The sequence below is a fragment of the Xenopus laevis genome, chromosome 3S (genome assembly GCF_017654675.1).
Source record: "Xenopus laevis strain J_2021 chromosome 3S, Xenopus_laevis_v10.1, whole genome shotgun sequence".
Classification (NCBI taxonomy): Eukaryota; Metazoa; Chordata; class Amphibia; order Anura; family Pipidae; genus Xenopus; species Xenopus laevis.
In genome coordinates, this window is record NC_054376.1 from 65,343,969 (window position 1) to 65,364,373 (window position 20,405).

The 20,405-nt window shown below is 40.4% G+C and overlaps 1 pseudogene; it reads right to left on the reverse strand.

Annotated features, from left to right (window-relative positions):
- Positions 1-20,405, reverse strand: part of LOC108712343 — a 198,664-nt pseudogene that overhangs the window by 44,361 nt on the left and 133,898 nt on the right.

The following is a 20,405-nucleotide window of genomic DNA, read 5'->3' on the forward strand; positions in this document are numbered from 1 at the left end:
TGCTATTGATTACAACTCCATTTGACAACTGCAACAACATTAATGCTTGGCTCTGCAGAAATGAGAATTCACACGGGTTCCACCAACACAAGAAAATCAATGTGTCAAGCAAGAAAGAAATGCAGGCACAGGCTGTCCATCAGAGGGAACACAGGCTACTGCCAGCCAAATAATCTACAAAGCTTTTGTTCAATGCACCATGTATTCTGCTGCTGTTTAAAAAGCTTATACTTAAAATGCATATATTGTAGTGAGATTTAGAGGGGTTTAAGCAATGCTTGCTATAATGTGGGTACCCAGCCACAAACCCTTCAGCTGTTTTCAGATTCAAATACATTTAAAATTGAACTTATATCGCTTTTGTCTTCCATTCAGGCATCATTTAAATGTGTCAAATGTGGCAAAATACAGGTATCAGATCCATTATCTCGAAACCCGTTGTCCAGAAAGCTCTGAATTATGGAATGGCTGTCTCTCATAGACTCCATTTTAGCCAAATAATCCAAATTTTTATAAGCAAGTTCCTTTTTCTCTCTTATAATAAAACAGTACCTTGTACTTGATCCAAACAAAATATTACTAATCCTTATTGGAGGTGAAACCAACCTATTGGGTTTATTTAATGTTTACATGATTTTCTAGGTATGAAGATCCAAATTTTGGAAAGATCCGTTATCCGGAAAGGCCCAGGTCCCGAGCATTCTGGATAACCGGTCCCATACCTGTATTTGACTTCCAATCTTTCCAGTCCCCACCCCTTGTCTTATACCCCCATCTTTTCCTTTAAGATTGTTAAGCTGTAATGAGCAGGGCCCCTCTGTAACTTTGCAGTTATAGAATACTTATTGGAATTATGTGCATTACGACTGAGCTGCCTCCATGTTAGGAATTGCAAAGAACTGCTGCTGGTTACAAATGAGCACGGTGAATAAAACATTTTCTAGTTAACAAAACTGCCACGCGTTATCAAGCTTGCACATTTTTCATAATGAAATTATTACTTTCCTATCATCATTTTATTAGCATACTGTAAACAGACTGCCGCCTGAGTGTGTAATCACCCAGCGTGAGAACTGATCTAGTGTTTTATAATAGCAGCCATAAGAAAATAATTTTATAATTTCACAACAAGAAATGTCCATGTTTCTGAATGATAAGCATTTTGGTCTGAAGCAAAACCAATCAGTCCAACACACACTGGCATTAAGACACAGATACCTGCAGGGAGAAGAGAGTGATGGTGTATTTTATATATGGACTAGTATAGCCTGACCTCACACACATACTCAAAATCCAATTCTTGTTAATTGACACGTGTGCATGAACACACACATTCTAAGATTTAATTTCTGTTCCTGCCTATAACTGTGACCTTTATGTTAGCTTCAACCATCGTACAGCCCATACACTCTATACTGTAAGTAGCTGACAGCAGAGCTCTATCAAGTAACTCACACGTTTCACTCATATAAAGCTTAACCCTTCCCCTGCAAAGCAGCTGGGGACATTATGGGGTCATGTACTGGATGAAAAGCTTTTTTTCGATTCATAAGAAATGTAGAATCTACTTCACCAGCACTCGGTCTGGTTCCCACAAGATTCTACATGACAACAAAAAGGTTAAGAACGCAAGTCAAAGACAGGCACATGGGTTTACTACACACAATTCAAGTGTAGGTAGATGAATACAAAAGTAAAATTATGTTATAACCTGTAGAAAAGCTAAAAATGACAGGGCTTCATGAGATAATATTTTTATGATCATATATATATATATATATATATATATATATATATATATATATATATATATATATATATATATATATATATATATATATATATATATATATATATATATATATATATATATATATATTTATTGTGACAGGGCGTTTGGGAAACACCACTGTCTTAGAGGAAAAGACACATAAAAGAGTGCATTTAAACTGCATTGTATGTGCTGCAAAGGAATACTCGGCTCAGGTAGGGTTAATATTCCCTCTCAGCCAGGTAATTAAGTGGCAGCTGAGAGAGGATCTACCTGGAAATGTAAAAGGGCTGTGTGAGTACAGTTCAGGGCTCTCCAGGGATGTGAGGGGCTGTGAGAGACAGAGCTGGGCAGAAGGATCTTTTCTGCCAGCAAGAGAGTTCCAGAGCTTGGAGCCTAAATCCCTTGTGGGGAAAGAAAGAGGAAAGGACTGGCAGAAGCTAGTGAGACTGAGTCCCAGGAGGGTAAGCCAGCAGGGCCGAGTGTGAAGCCCAAATACTTCAAGGTGCAAGAGGGTACTATACCCTGCATGTACTACAGTGAAGTTGAACTATATCCTGAACATTTTTCTGTTGCCTTTTTGTTGGGAATGTCCAGTGCTTAATAAAGCTGTGTTTTGGTGTCTTTGTCTCTAAGCTCCAAATTCCTATGCTACCTGCCTACCAAATGCTAATCCCCCCATAAAAGTGCATGTGCAGGCCAGTGGCATGTCACTCTATATCTATCTATCTATCTATCAATCTATCTATATATAATCTATCTATCTATATATAATCTATCTATCTATCAATATATACATACACACACACACACACACACACATACATACACACACGTCCTCTGCACTCAACACATTATCAACACATTATCCCTCCTCCCCCCTGGCCTACCCGTCCCGCTGGGTAAATGCCCCTAACTTGTTACTTACCCTTCTGCGCAGGTCCAGTCCAGGGAGTTCACAGACGACATCTTCTTCCACGCGATCTTCCTGCTGTGAGGGTTAATTAACCCTCGATATTCGACCCTTAGTGAATCGGCCCCTTAGTGGTGACTATTGAATTGCCTCATCCAATTTTCCCGCCAGTGAGAGAGAGAGAGAGAGAGAGAGAGAGAGAGAGAGAGAGAGAGAGAGAGAGAGAGAGAGAGAGAGAGAGAGAGAGAGAGAGAGAGAGAGAGAGAGAGAGAGAGAGAGAGAGAGGATAGAGAGAGAGGATAGAGAGATAGAGAGAGATATACAAGAAAATAAAACCCAGGAATTCCACAGATTCTCTTTCAAATTCACACATTTCTAATTTCACGTACAAGCGGTGGGTTCTGAGACGAGTAAAGACTTTTTTCAAATGAATTCGATGCTCTTGAAGCGACTGTGAAAAAATAAGGATATCATCCAAATAAACAATTGCAAAAATATCAAGAAAGTCTCGTAAGACATCATTTGCAAAATGCTGAAATGTTGCGGGCGCATTCCAAAGCCCAAATAAGAGAGAGAGAGCAGCACTAACAATGAGCTCCTGAATTTTCATCAGTTTATACCTTGTAATGAGCCAATTGAAAAACATAAACTGGAAAACTACCAAGCATAAGGGACACCGAACAAACTAAGCCTAAGAAGTCAGGAGAAAAAAGAAAGAAAAAGAAGAAATTTAAGATTAAAGACTAAACAACCAGATCATCTTGAGGACACACAGCAAACAACAGGAAACAACAAAAGCATCAGCAACAGCAGACCTGATAGAACCCAGACCTGAAAGAACCCAGAGCACTCCAAGGTAAGGACATCTGGACCGAATATCAGAACCTTATCATTAGGTCATATAGAAATAGGAACTAAGAAAGCAAATTTCAAGTATTCTTAAAATGGAAAGTTCTAATGTAGCAACCAATGTATCAAATGCCCTTTCCACAGACCCCAGTACACAATACATAGCCAGCAGGGGGTCCAACACCCTGGAGATCAAATACTCAGAAGGGGAGAGAAGCAGCCAAGCACGAAAAGCCATAAAACAGGCAACCATAAGGGCTAGTCCACACGGGGAGATAGCGACGCGTTTGCGGTCGCGGCGACAAAGCGCCGCGACCGGCGCAGGCGACAGTTTTGTATGGGCGCCTATGTAAAAACGCCTGTGCTAACCACACGAGGCAATGCGCTTTTCAACAGTCGCCTGAAAAAGCCTGGCGAGGCATTTTCAGGCGACTGTTGAAAAGCGCATCGCCTCGTGTGGTTAGCACAGGCGTTTTTACATAGTGTCCCAAAAGCCTTTACAAAAGAAGCCTGAAGCCACATTACCCAGTGGCCAGCCAACAGCTAATCCAGCAAATAGCAACGATAGCCAAGATCTCAGGAATACTGAACAATCAGCTGAACCCCCCCCCCACAACCCAAACAGAGAACAAAGCAACCAGCAACCATCACAAAAACAATGCAACCCAAATAGCATTCTGGAAGGCAGCACCACCACACTGACACCCTCTTCCCCCCACACACCACTATATTCCAACATTGTACTATTAATGGACTCTAATGGAAAGTACATCAACACAAGACGTCTCTTCCCAGGAAAGCAAGTCACTAAAATTCACTGCGAAACCACTGAGAAAGCATCAGAAATCATTCAAAAAACATTTTCTTCTGAGCCCACACACATTGTACTACACGCAGGCACAGTGAAACCAGCGCTCATCCAGCGCGAGGTATAGGCAAAACAAAAGGGAGCAAGAAATGTATTCTCATATAGTGTAGTAATTTTTTCATAGATGGATTACACCCCTTGTGAAATTAGATTATTTCTAAAAAGGTGCCTCCTCCAGATTATACTATTTGCCGTGCTTAGAATTTACACACTGAGGTGAGACTCATGTGAGAATACTCACGAACGTTTAAACGAAGTTTGGGCGTTTAGAAATATAGTTAGATGTTCATCCCCTCAATTTTCTCCAGGCTCTGTGGCTTGAAAACAATGCGCTGACATAGTGTAAAACCGTCACTTTTTTAATCTCAAAAATATCAATAAAATCACACTCACAATATTGCTGTTAAAATATCGCATTTAAAATAAAAGTCACCAGTCCGCCATCTGTAGGAGTCACTCAGGCAGCTGGTATGGTTGTTACTTGCCGGCGTCTCGACCGCCTCGTGTGTCCCAGTGCGCGTATGGATGACGTCACTGCCCGACGCGTTTCGTCTACCGACTTCCTCAAGGGCTTCAGAGCTGTCAGTGCGCATGTCGCCTTTTGAAGAGGCAGCGGATCCGCTTACGTATTCCTCCCTTCCGCTCCTCTGTCATGTCTGTTTATATGTTGCTATGGCAACATCTTTCCAGCGAAAAAGTCTCTACTACATTGCCACAAAACCTAACTAACTATTCCAATCACGGGGGAAAATTTTTTCATATATACACACACACTTTCCTCATTATTAAATGGATTTATCCTTATATCCCCAACCTCTTCAATCTTTACCATTAAAATATCTGAGCAATTTTGACATACACCTAACCGTCGTGGTTAAAATCTTAGAGCATTTGGAATGATTTATATAAACAATAGATATATATTTCTATGGCTATTGGATTATTACATACAATATGCGTTACTTATTCTCATTAGGTTATAAAAAAGCTCTCAGATTAATATCTACATTGAGTCCTTTAGGCGTAAAGGTTTCTAAACTGTAAATCCAACGACTTTCGCACTGTAGGGTGGTTTTTACCAAATCTCCCCCTCTCCATCCCTTTTTCACTTCTTCCACCCCCCAATATTGTAAGCTAGCAGGATTCATTCCGTGGGTATCTTTGAAGTGTTTAGAGACACTATGTTTCTCATTTCCTTTTTTGATATTATTAACGTGTTCTCTAATCCTATCTCTCAATTTCCTATTAGTTTTCCCCACATATTGCAATCCACATGCGCATTGTAGGCAATAGATCACATTTTTTGTTGTACACCTGATACTCTGTTTTATTTCAAATTCCTTTTTATTTACTTCTGAAACAAATTTTTTCTTTTTTCTCCCATATTTACAGGCCACACACAAAGAACATGGGTAAAAACCAGCCCATGTATGTTCTTTATGTGTTTGCTCTTTTGTGGTACAATGATTATTAGTTAGAATTTGCTTCAAATTATTTGCTCTTTTAAATACTACTTTCGGTTTATCTGGAATAATCTCCCGCAGTTCTAAGTCGCATTGTAGTATTCCCCAATGCCTTTTGATGATTTTACCTATACTTTTCGCTAGTGGGTTATATGTGGTCGAGAATACTATCTCTTGTTTTGTTTCCCCTTTATTTTCTTTTTCTTTTTCTTTTCTTACCATTAGGTCTGTTCTTATTATTTTGTCTACCTTTTCTCTGGATTCTTTTATTGTTCTCTCTTTATATCCCCTTTCCCGAAATTTGTTGCTCATCTGATCTAGTTGTTCTTCTAGCACTTGTTTTTCGCTGCAGTTCTTTTTTATCCTACACATTTGACTGAAGGGGATACTTTTTATCCACTGTGGATGATGATTACTGTGTGGTAGTACATAATTATTCGCATCTACTTCCTTAAAGAAGGTTTTAAAGTGTAATTGTTTGTTTTTTGAGTAAATCTCCAAATCAAGAAAATTTATTTTTTCATGGCTATAGGTCAGTGATAGGTCAATATTCAGATCATTTTGATTTAGAGAGGCTACATACTCACATAGTGAGCTTGCTGACCCCCTCCAGACAAGCACTATGTCATCTATGTAGCGACGCCATAGGACAAGGTCCGCTCCCAGTTCCAGATATGGGAGAACATAACATTCTTCCCAATACCCCATGTGCAAATTTGCATAACTGGGCGCGAACCTCGTACCCATGGCTGTCCCACATGTCTGTAGATAGTACCTGTCCTGAAACCAAAAGAAATTGTGTTCTAGAATAAATTCAATGCCCTTTAAAATGAACTCCTTTTGAGGGGGTGGGATCTGTTCATCTTTGCCCAAAAAATGTGCTGTAGCTTTAAGTCCTTGATTATGTCGTATTGAAGTGTACAAGGATTTAACATCCAATGTTGCCAATAGCATATCTGGCGTCCATTCTAGACTTTGTAATGTGCGAATGACTTCAGCGGAGTCTTTCAGGTAGGTAGGTAAGGATATAACGTATTTTTGCAACATTCTGTCAATATATTGCGACAGGTTGCTTGTTGGTGAATTTATTCCTGATATAATTGGTCTTCCTGGTGGATTGGCCAAATCCTTGTGAATCTTTGGAAGGCAATATAATACAGGCAACACTGCATGCTGGATTTTTAGATATTTAGATTTTTTTTTTATTTTCTTGATTTGGAGATTTACTCAAAAAACAAACAATTACACTTTAAAACCTTCTTTAAGGAAGTAGATGCGAATAATTATGTACTACCACACAGTAATCATCATCCACAGTGGATAAAAAGTATCCCCTTCAGTCAAATGTGTAGGATAAAAAAGAACTGCAGCGAAAAAAAAGTGCTAGAAGAATAACTAGATCAGATGAGCAACAAATTTCGGGAAAGGGGATATAAAGAGAGAACAATAAAAGAATCCAGAGAAAAGGTAGACAAAATAATAAGAACAGACCTAATGGTAAGAAAAGAAAAAGAAAAAGAAAATAAAGGGGAAACAAAACAAGAGATAGTATTCTCGTCCACATATAACCCACTAGCGAAAAGTATAGGTAAAATCATCAAAAGGCATTGGGGAATACTACAATGCGACTTAGAACTGCGGGAGATTATTCCAGATAAACCGAAAGTAGTATTTAAAAGAGCAAATAATTTGAAGCAAATTCTAACTAATAATCATTGTACCACAAAAGAGCAAACACATAAAGAACATACATGGGCTGGTTTTTACCCATGTTCTTTGTGTGTGGCCTGTAAATATGGGAGAAAAAAGAAAAAATTTGTTTCAGAAGTAAATAAAAAGGAATTTGAAATAAAACAGAGTATCAGGTGTACAACAAAAAATGTGATCTATTGCCTACAATGCGCATGTGGATTGCAATATGTGGGGAAAACTAATAGGAAATTGAGAGATAGGATTAGAGAACACGTTAATAATATCAAAAAAGGAAATGAGAAACATAGTGTCTCTAAACACTTCAAAGATACCCACGGAATGAATCCTGCTAGCTTACAATATTGGGGGGTGGAAGAAGTGAAAAAGGGATGGAGAGGGGGAGATTTGGTAAAAACCACCCTACAGTGCGAAAGTCGTTGGATTTACAGTTTAGAAACCTTTACGCCTAAAGGACTCAATGTAGATATTAATCTGAGAGCTTTTTTATAACCTAATGAGAATAAGTAACGCATATTGTATGTAATAATCCAATAGCCATAGAAATATATATCTATTGTTTATATAAATCATTCCAAATGCTCTAAGATTTTAACCACGACGGTTAGGTGTATGTCAAAATTGCTCAGATATTTTTATGGTAAAGATTGAAGAGGTTGGGGATATAAGGATAAATCCATTTAATAATGAGGAAAGTGTGTGTGTATATATGAAAAAATTTTTTCCCCCGTGATTGGAATAGTTAGTTAGGTTTTGTGGCAATGTAGTAGAGACTTTTTCGCTGGAAAGATGTTGCCATAGCAACATATAAACAGACATGACAGAGGAGCGGAAGGGAGGAATACGTAAGCGGATCCGCTGCCTCTTCAAAAGGCGACATGCGCACTGACAGCTCTGAAGCCCTTGAGGAAGTCGGTAGACGAAACGCGTCGGGCAGTGACGTCATCCATACGCGCACTGGGACACACGAGGCGGTCGAGACGCCGGCAAGTAACAACCATACCGGCTGCCTGAGTGACTCCTACAGATGGCGGACTGGTGACTTTTATTTTAAATGCGATATTTTAACAGCAATATTGTGAGTGTGATTTTATTGATATTTTTGAGATTAAAAAAGTGACGGTTTTACACTATGTCAGCGCATTGTTTTCAAGCCACAGAGCCTGGAGAAAATTGAGGGGATGAACATCTAACTATATTTCTAAACGCCCAAACTTCGTTTAAACGTTCGTGAGTATTCTCACATGAGTCTCACCTCAGTGTGTAAATTCTAAGCACGGCAAATAGTATAATCTGGAGGAGGCACCTTTTTAGAAATAATCTAATTTCACAAGGGGTGTAATCCATCTATGAAAAAATTACTACACTATATGAGAATACATTTCTTGCTCCCTTTTGTTTTGCCTATACCTCGCGCTGGATGAGCGCTGGTTTCACTTTGCAGCTTTGAATTGGATTCGTATGCGGGTCTGAGGGAGAACAGACCTTTTGGAAACCGGCAGAGGAAGTGAACCATCAAGACCTTTGATATCCTTTTTATTATATACACACAGGCACAAACAATATTAACAATAAAGAAGAAGACATTGTAGGCAAATTATTCCAACTCACAGAGACTGCACAGAAACGATTCCCCCGCTCCATGATAATACTGTCCTCCCTACTCCCAAGGAGGGATATACCCCATCACATTATACAGAATATCAATGCAGAACTGGTAGACAAAATCAGCTCCATACCAAACACACAGCTGGCACAACATTCCCTCATAACTGCCCATCACCTGTATGATGAGAAACACCTGAACAAACAAGGAGTGAGCCTTCTAGCAAAAGAAATAAAGGATATTGTTCTGAACAGACCTCCCAGGCCTGGCACAAACCATATCAACCCCAACACAGAACCAACAACTATAGTAAGCAGACCTCAAACCTCATCAATGACAACCCAAAACAGAAACAGTACCTATCCAAAAGGGGGATCACAAAGATGGCATGAGTATAGAAAACCACCTCCCCAAAACTGGACACAGAGGATCCCTCATGCTACCAACATGGAGGAGATAAGACACCTCCTCAGCACATTATGCAACAAACTTATGTGATTAAAGTTTAAAATAACAAACCTACACCAATAACCAGTTAGAATCTGATTTGATGCATGAAATTGAGCTCACTACAAGGTATACATGGATATATAATGAATTCACTCATAATTAGTAGCTGGAACATCCAGGGTCTGAATGCTTCAGCCTTTGGATCAAAAGTAAATGATCCAGACTTTAAACAGAGACTGTATGGCATTGATATACAGATCCTCCTGGAAACATGGACACGGGCAGAGGACGAATCCTTGGTACCCATTGGCTACAGGGAGTTTTTGGTTCCTGCCCAGAAGAATAAAACCACCAAACAGGGCCGCTGTTCAGGAGGGGTATTAGTCTGGTACAAGGAGGAGCTGCAAGAACATATTAGAGCAATAAAGAGAGGAGTCAGTCATATCTGGATAAAAATAAGCAGCACATTATTAACCTCTCAGACAGACATATACCTATGTGCAGCATACATCCCCCCACCGGAGTCCCCGTATTTCAGCCCAGATAATTATGTGATCCTAGAAAGGGAGGTCTCACACTTCCAGTCCCTGGGCCGAGTGATCATATATGGAGACCTCAATGCCAGAACAGGCATAGAGAAAGACTACCTGACTCCTGAGGGGAATACCTACATACTGGGTTCTGCACAATGCTGCCAGGAATCAGTACCGACCCAAAGAAACAGTTATGACAGCACAGTAAACAAAATGGGGAGAAAACTGTTAAACCTGTGCAGAAGCCTTGGACTTTCTATTCTTAATGGCCGCACCAAAGGAGACTCACTAGGGCGATATACACTAAACTCCCATATAGGTAGCAGTGTGGTGGACTATGCTATTACAGATATGGACCCTGCAAACATTAGTGCCTTCACTGTGACTCCAGAAACCCACCTGTCAGACCATAATCAAATACTTCTATATATTAGATCCAGCAAAAAACCACCTGCACAACCCCACCAGTACAGCCTCTACAACCTTCCCTCTCCCTTTAAATGGACCCAACACTCTGCCATGAAGTACAGGGAGGTCACCAAAAGATCTGATGTCAAACAACTGCTTGAAAGCTTCCAAAACAAACCATACAAGAGAACCCCACAAGGGGTGAACAAAGCAGCAAAGGAGCTCAACAAAATACTACACGTCGCAGCGGAACTATCTCAGCTTAGAAGGACCAGCTGCATGAAACAAGCCAATAAAAACCCCAATAAATGGTTTGACAGGGAGTGCAAGGCAATAAGGAACTGCCTAAGGAAAACCTCTAACCAAAAACATAGAGACCCAGACAACCCAGAGCTGAAGGCAGCCCATCACAGCATACAATACCAATACAAACAGATCCTTAGAAAGAAAAAGCAAAATCACATCTCAAACAATCTCCAACAATTGGAGGATACCCTGCAAGAAAACTCATTCTGGAACATCTGGAAAAACATGGCGACCCGACCCAACAAAAATTCCCTCCATATACAAAATGGCAACATCTGGCTAAATTATTTCAAAGATCTGTACAAAGAAATTCCCCCAGTTGAGCAAACCCTGGAACAAAAGCAGATAAAGACAAAGCTTCATCTTCTGGAAGCAAAAATAAAGGATTTCCAAACCCCTCTAGACACACCAATAACAACCCAAGAATTAGCAGAGAAAATAAAAGACCTACAATGTAAAATGCTGCAATAACAAAACTCTTTAACCTTGTCCTTAGTGTTGGCCACTTCCCTCAGATATGGAACCAGGGCCTCATAACACCCATCTACAAAAGTGGGGAGCGGTATGACCCAGCCAATTACAGAGGGATCTGTGTGGGCAGCACAATGGGCAAACTGTTCAACAGTATCCTAAATAGGCGAATCCTCACATTCCTAACCCAGCAGCATGTCCTCAGCCAGAGCCAAGCAGGGTTCATGCCAAACCATCGCACCACTGATCACATCTACACCCTGCACAGCCTCATCAGGGACCACGTCCACAATATAAAACATGGAAAAATATTTGCCTGTTTTGTAGACTTTAAAAAGGCATTTGACTCAGTATGGCACCCAGGTCTATTCCTGAGACTTCTGGAGAGTGGCATAGGAGGGAAGACATATGATGTCATAAAGAGCTCATATACTGAGAACCAATGCAGCGTGAAGATTAACGGGAAGAGAAGCGAGTGGTTCCGACAAGACCGTGGAGTCAGACAGGGCTGCAGCCTGAGTTCAACTCTATTTAACATCTACATCAATGAACTGGCAGCAGCATTAGATTCCTCCTCAGCACCAGGATTGAAATTACATGACAGCGAGGTGAAGTTTCTGCTGTATGCTGATGATCTCCTTCTCCTTCTCTCACCAACAGAGAGTGGCCTGCAAGCCAGCCTGGCAGTACTGGAGAAGTACAGCACAACATGGGCATTGCCCATTAACCCAAACAAAACGAAGGTCATGGTTTTCCAAAAGAAGAATAAACAACACAAAAATCCCTCCTTCACACTAAACAACTGCACACTGAATGGCACTGACAGCTATACCTACCTTGGCCTAGAAATCAGCCAATCAGGAAGCTTTAAACCAGCAATAGCTGCCCTAAAAGACAAGGCTTGCAGGACCTTCTATGCCATCAGAAGACACCTGTACCACCTTAAACCACCAGTGAGAGTCTGGCTTAGAATCTTCGACAGGGTCATCGCTCCAATCCTCCTCTATGGAAGCGAAGTGTGGGGTCCTGTCACTTACCCAGACCAATCCAAATGGGATTCTAGCCCAACAGAAATATTTCACCTGGAATTCTGTAAGCACCTTCTCCAGGTCCACAGGAGCACCTCAAACTCTGCCTGTCGGGCTGAGCTGGGCAGATTTCCCCTAATGTTTGCCATACAGAAGAGGGCGCTCTCATACTGGGCACATATACAGAACAGCAGCCCCATGAGCTACCACCATAAAGCCTGGCTGAATAACCAGACCCAGGGCAAACCATGCGCCCTGAAACAACTGATCAGCACCCTACTCACCCAAGACTCCCACCAACTGACAAGAGGCCAAATAACACAAAAAATAAACAAAGTGAAAGAGCAATACGTCTGTGACTGGAGGAACGAAATATCAAATTCCCAGAAACTTTGTATCTACCAATCACTGAGGAGAGAGTACAGACTGGCCCCATATCTGGAAAGGCTACAGAACCCCAAAGACAGACAGACAGATCCTGAGTATGTACAGACTGAGTGCCCACAACTTGGAGATAGAACAGGGGACGGCACAGACAGACCTACAGACCCAGAGAGAACAGACTGTGCCAGCGATGTGACCAGGAGGCCATGGAGGATGAGGCCCACTTCTTGCTACAGTGCCCCAAATACTCAGCACTGAGGGACACCCACTTCCAGAGATTTTCCAGTCACATCCCAGACTTCACATCCATAAAAGAAGAGAGGAAACTCCACTTCCTACTGGGAGAAGAGGCACGGACAGTAACAATAGCTGCACAATATATAAGAGACTGTCATAGACTGAGAGAGACCCCACTTTCCCCTATTCCCATACACTGCCCCCCCTAACCCCACCCATTTCACCCCTCTACCTGCTTTGGCAATGCTTAATGTATCTGGTCCTGCCAATAAAGCTGATGTGAGAGAGAGAGAGGAGAGAGGAGAGAGGAGAGAGGAGAGAGGAGAGAGGAGAGAGGAAGAGAGAGAGAGAGAGAGAGAGAGAGAGAGAGAGAGAGAGAGAGAGAGAGAGAGAGAGAGAGAGAGAGGATAGAGAGAGAGAGGATAGAGAGAGAGAGGATAGAGAGAGAGAGGATAGAGAGAGAGAGGATAGAGAGAGAGGATAGAGAGATAGAGAGAGATATACAAGAAAATAAAACCCAGGAATTCCACAGATTCTCTTTCAAATTCACACATTTCTAATTTCACGTACAAGCGGTGGGTTCTGAGACGAGTAAAGACTTTTTTCAAATGAATTCGATGCTCTTGAAGCGACTGTGAAAAAATAAGGATAACAATTGCAAAAATATCAAGAAAGTCTCGTAAGACATCATTTGCAAAATGCTGAAATGTTGCGGGCGCATTCCAAAGCCCAAATAAAAGAACAAATATTCAAAATGCCCATAACGGGTACGGAAAGCATTCTTCCACTCATCTCCATTGTGAATCCTCACTAGATAATAGGCTCCACGAAGATCGAGTTTTGAGAAGACCTTTGCACCTCTAAGCTGCTGAACAAGTTCTGGAAAGAAAGGAAGCTGGTATCAATTATTAATGGTTATTTTGTTCAGTTCCCAGTAGCCAATACATGGCCTTAAAGAACCGTCCTTCTTCCCCACAAAGAAAATACCAGCTCCAGCTGGGGATGTGGAATATCTTATGAACTCCTTGAGAATCCTTAAGAATCTTCAATTCCGGCTCTGTTAATGGATAAATATGTCCAAAGGGTACTTGGCTGCCAGGCAAAAGTTCAATCCGACAATCATATATTCTGTGAGGAGGTAATATGTCCGCACCTTTCTTGTCAAAGATATCAGCAAATTCCTGATATTCTCCAGGAAGAAAGTTAAGTCTGTTACTTGAAGGCACCGCACACAATTGCCTCCCAGAAGACTATAAGGGTAAGGCCAGACGAGGAGATTCGGGGAGATTTTGTCGCCTGGCGACTTATCGCCACGTCTTTTGCGCGACTATCTCCCCGAACTGCCTCAGCGTCTTTTCCCCATAGGCTACAGCGCAAAATCGCCTGCACTAATGCACACGCGGCGATGCGTTTTCAATAGTCGCCCAAAGTTGCCTCACTGAGCTTTATACGGATCAAGTTGTAGAGGAGGGCTCACAAGCAGCTTCCACTAGCAACAGACTAACCTGAAGGTGAGACAGGTAGAATTTGCCGTAAAAAGAGGCTGGATAGTCCGGACAAAGTAGCAAGGGTAATGGATGGACGAGGTCAGACAGATCCGGGTCAAAGGCAGGCAGCTCAGATTCGTAGTAATTCAGGCCGTGGTCAGATGCAGGCAGAGTTCAAACAAAGTCAGGAATAGCCGGGTCAACAACAGAAAATCAAGTATAAACAATGCTGGGTCTCTTGGAAATAAACTAAGATAACCTAGCTACTTGTTTGTGTATGAACTGTCTTAATATAGGCTCAGCTTCTCATTCACAGTGACGCGCACGAACGAACGTGCACAATGAGACGCGCGCGACAAGGCGCACGTAAATCAAGACGCACGGGCGCGTCTCTGCCGGCGCCTGTGATCAACTACTTGCCTACAGGGATGCACAGAACCGGACGTCCCATCCGTACAATAGTGAGTGGCCTTACCGAAAGCAGATGGTAAGTACACTGCATTTCTTTTCATTTAAAAACACACTTCTCCAACGGTAGAAGAAAACATTAATGTATCTTAGCAGTTTAAATTAGAATTACTATGGGGATTTAAGTCAACATCATTTTAAGAATGTGACATTCAATAAATGTAAATTGCAAAATGGCAATTAAAGCAATTACTGAAATTTCACAACCCAAAGACTTATAAGGATTAATTCTAGCGTAAAAGTATCTGAAATCCAGTAATGAAATAAAAACGTTTTATCATATCTCATACAAAAAAATTTCAGTAAAGGGACACTATTATCGAAAATTCTGCTGTCAGATATTTATAGCCCAAGAATCCTGGGAGATGATAATTATAGGAGTGAAGAGATGGCAAGGTTGTACAGTCCAGGGTGTAACAATATATCCTGGATGGTTCCAGATCAGAGGGCAGAATAAACAGTCAGGATATTAGGGCAGAGCAGGAAGAGATCAAGCCAACCCAAGATCAAAAGCCACGGACTGATCTGTTTGCTCTCACGAGGAAAGAAAAATATGCACAGACCAATAAAAGCTGCGGACTCTTGTCTCTCCAAATTAAGTTCGCTGGTTATTGCATATCAGCCAGAAGGTTGGGCACATTTTAAAATCTTGTTTTGTGAGAAGGGCACTGGGGTGTGATTCTTGCCTGGCACGTCTGTAGGCCTGCTGTATGATCCAATCATTGGCCCAGTGCATGGGGGCCAAATCAGGCAAAAATACAGACTGAATCTCACTGAATACCACTGTTTGTATTTCATAGAATATACTATAAAAAATGTTATAATAAATACCTGCAGAGGCGGGCGCTGGACTCCAGTTTTCATGGTGTCGGCACTTGCCAAGATTTTCAAAGGATAAGACACCTTTGTTACACCTATTTCTTTGTTGATTTCTGCTAACACTTGATGGAAGAAGATGTTTTTGATATACATGGTAAGGCACTCACACAGTGGGCATTGCTTAGCTGGGCCTAATCCCGTGGCATTCTCAGTCTGCAAAGAACATCAAACAAAGAGACATTACACAAAAGAGTTAGTGTAACCCCGAAGGCGTACATGAGAAATTGCAGTTTTAGATTAAGGGGGGCGATTTACTAAAACTCAAATTTTTCTACTCAAGTTTTTAAGGGGATAACAGTAGAATTTGTGGAAAAATATTTAATTTTTGAGATTATACCCCAAAGCTGCTAATAATTCCAGTTCAGAAATACTCCAGCTAAAACCTGTTGAAATCAAGTAAAAGTCAATGGCAGATGGTTCTATAAGTAAACTGACCCTTACGACATTCCTGCATAACTCTACACACTGAATCTGACTTTGACATGGCACCAACTGACCTCAGAAAGAAACGTGTGTTTCAAATGTCCCTGTTTTAAATCTCATTGCTTTCACACAATTACAGATTTATTAAATTTATATCATACATTTATTGATGAGTGCCATCAGAATACTAATTTACAATTACATTCTGAGGCTGTACCTGTTAAACAAGGTAATATTACATTAGAAATAAGCAGGTATACTGGATGATGACAGCTGCATTATCTGGTATGGTAACAGCTATTCTGTATTTAAACTGCACTACAGTTCCACCCCTCCCCTTGCAGGGAAGGGGGTGGTGGGGCACTTCAGCAGCAGTTACAGTGCTTAAAGAATAGCAGCAGAGAATTCATTAGCTTCATGACAGGTGTATTATTAAAAATGGCCTACAAATTTAGAAAGCTCTGAGGAATTAACATGTGATCCAATTAATTCAAGCTGTTTAGTAAATACCTAATATTTTTCTGATTGTGGAATTCTTCTTAAATAAATACTAATTATAGCATTTTAGGATTGTATCGTTATAGTTCCACTCACTGGCCTACACAATGCAAATGGAAACCTGGGTGGGCCAAGTGGTACTTATCTGCTTTTAACTTCTTTGTAAGCTGCACATGCTTCTGAAAGCACAGCCTTCATTGTTATCAGATTAGTTATGCTACAGTTGCATGTGCTTTTGTTGGTTTATTTCAATCAGATGATAACAGTAAAATAAGCAACTTTTTGTCAATCCAATTACTTCCTACTTTGTACGTGTCGGCGCTCTATTAAAAACTGCAGACACATGTCAGACTATTATTATGTAGAAAAGAAAGGGGTGGGTGGAGATGCAGATATACATTTTTAACTTTATAAAAATAAAATTATTTTTTAATTGAACTTCTCTGGTCCTGTGGATCCGTTTGAGTGCCGGTCGGCCCTGTCTTTTCTACATATCCTTTGCTGTACCTCTCCCTAAAGCTGGGGGGCTGGTGCACACGGAGCACTTGGTGATTCATTTACATTTTATTCTGGAGCAACTTGTTCTCTTCTAACAGACTTTATTATTGCCACCCGACTGTATCTTCCACTGGGAAGCAGCTGATCAATAAAATGGAAGGTTGTCACTTCCTTTAAAAGGGAAAACAAAATAAAAGATCAAATTATTGTAACAAAGGAAAGAAAACAGAAGCCCTTTATGTAAAGTAGGACCAAACAAACCAACACTAAGACCCTTCAGATTCTCATCAATAGCAATATTAAGACTACAGGACTCAAGCAGAACTAAATACCATGGGGATAGCTACATGTTGTTTCCCACTGATTGAAGAGACACATTACCCCATAATCTACCATAATCCATACTAGACCTCCTGTTGGTCTATATTTAAGTGACAAGTGTGGCTATGTATGTGCCATTTAGGGGTGTCCCCATGAATGGCAAAATCAAGATGCTACATGTACCATAGCTCATATATAAAAGATGATTTTCATGATAACCAACCTGAACCATGCTGACATGAAATTGAAACATCACCTTTTATTTCACAGTGAACTGCTGGCAACGTAGCCAGTACAGCAGATGTCCCAAAGAACACAAATCATACTGAAGTGTCCTGCCTAGATGATAGGGAGGGATCTTATAAGCTAAAGGCTGAACTTCATGTACAGGCTCCTTTTTTTATGCCGCAAGTTCGATGTTCGAAAATGCAGCACCTGTCACCATTTATGTTTTTGAATTAAGGCATTTTAGGCCATTTCTCATTGTGCCTGGTCATATCGCTGAACTTATGAAGTCTATAGTGATTATGCAGAGCTGTCAACTTTTTAAAAGTGATAGCTGGGAGAATGTGCGGCGCATGTGGAGGCAAAACATTTCCGGGTTTTGTGAGGTCACAGGACGTGATGATACCACACTGCGCATGGGCACTTCACACCACCGATGTCACTGTGCACACTAAATTTTTGCCGCAAATCGTTTGAAATCTTCAGAGATCATCAGAAATTAGGGAAATGCATCAGAGTGAGAGTGTGCTCTTGCACCCCTTACCGTCCAGTGGTAAAGAAAATTACCCCATATGACTAAGTGAGCTAAAGCACGAAAAGCATAAGGTCCTTTGTACCCACAATGTTCTTTGTAATAAATACTATTAGTTTTTATCTACACCTATTAATGCACCTGTGAATGCCTGCTGTGTTTTGAAATATGAACTATTGCCTTAAGATCCCAGCCTGATGTATGTGCACCCAGACCCTGCACTTTACTCAACTTTTATCAGCCTGAGACTACAGACACATTTATGGGCAGAATTATCAAAGGTCAAATTGCGAATTTATTTTACTCTAATAAATTCGAATATACTCACAACTCGAATGGCAGGTTATTTAACAAAAAATTAAACCCTCTAATATTCAAATAGTCCTGACCCGAAAATTTGAATCAAATTTGAATAAAGTTTTCCCCCCGAAAAAACTTGAATGTCAGGAAGGCAATTAACATATTCAAATAGTTCAACAGACCTCTGCCATTGACTTGAAAAAGAACTTGGCAGGTTTTTGGTGGCAAATATTCAAATTAGAACTGTTTCCATGGTCGAGGTTTGATAAATCTCACATTCAAATTTACATTTTATAATGGGGGATTAAAATTATAATGTGTGAATTGTCACCAAAAAATTTTTTCAAAAATTTTAATTCAAATTTACTATTTAATAAATTTGCCCCTTAGTATATGTTCCTGATTCACCCAAACTGTGCCAGCTTTCGTGAAATCTAATTGGGAGTTATGATATGGTTAATCACTCAGTAATAGTAGAAAAAAAGGGACTAAACCATATAGTGAAAATAAATGAAAATTACACAGAATTAAATTGAATTAAATGGAATGATAGATTTATATATTGTAATTTTGTCAAAAGACACTGGGGCTCATTTATCAACCCTGGGCAAATTTGCCCATGGGCAGTTACCTATAGCAACCAATCAGTGATTAGCTTTTTGAAACCAGCTGCAAGTAGAACAATGAATGCAGCAATCTCATTGGTTGCCATGGGTTACTGCCCATGGGCAAATTTGCCCAGTGTTGATAAATGAGCCCCAGTGCTGTATACAATAATTGTCCAGTGGCCAGACAGATTGCCTGGGAAGATCTTTTTCTTTTCTTTTCATTTATCATTATACACTTCTTAGGATAGGTTTAACTTCTTTATTGTGTTTATTCCTAGGAACCTGAGCTGATTTGAGGGTCATGGCAAAAGGCATATTAAAAATTTCTCATTATAAAGTGGGTGGGGGAAACATAAAATGGAAAAAAGCGCTGCACATGAAATTGTGACTAATGCTGTAATAATCTGCTTTTGTTGGTTTAATGTGTGCATAAAACAGAGATTAAAATCAGAAGCATAAATAGCCAGAGCTTTTCATACAAAGGAAATAGAGAAATCTGGCAGCATGGAAATGGCATTAGGACTTAATCAAGGACCGTGGTGAGAAATTATGACTGTACATTGCTGTTATGGCCTGGGGACATTGTGCAAGATGCTAACTCGTCTCTGACTACCAGAGTGGCCAGCCTAACAATCAGAAAAATAAATCTGTACCATTATCCTAGCTAAACATCTTACAGAGCATTGTGTAGAATAAATGAATAACTAATACTTCTGCTACAGCTGTCTCCAGTTTGATTTAACTACTAAGATACCCAAAGGTTCCACTAAACTAAAGTTAGGTCCATAAATATTTGGACAGACAACCTTTTTCCTAATTTTGGTTCTGTACATTACCACAATGAATTTTAAATAAAACTCAGATGCAGTTGAACTGCAGACTTTGTTTTAATTCATTGGGTTGAACAAAAAGATTGCATAAAAATGTGAGGAACTAAAGCCTTTTTTTAAAACAATCACTTCATTTCAGGGGTTCAAAAGTAATTGGACAATTGACTCAAAGGCTATTTCATGGGCAGGTGTGGGCAATTCCTTTGTTATGTCTATCAATGAAGCAGATAAAAGTCCTATAGTTTGGTACATCCTGAGAAAGAAAGAAAGCACTAGTGAACTCAGCAACACAAAAAGACCTGGACGTCCGCGGAAGACAACAGTGGTGGATCATCACAA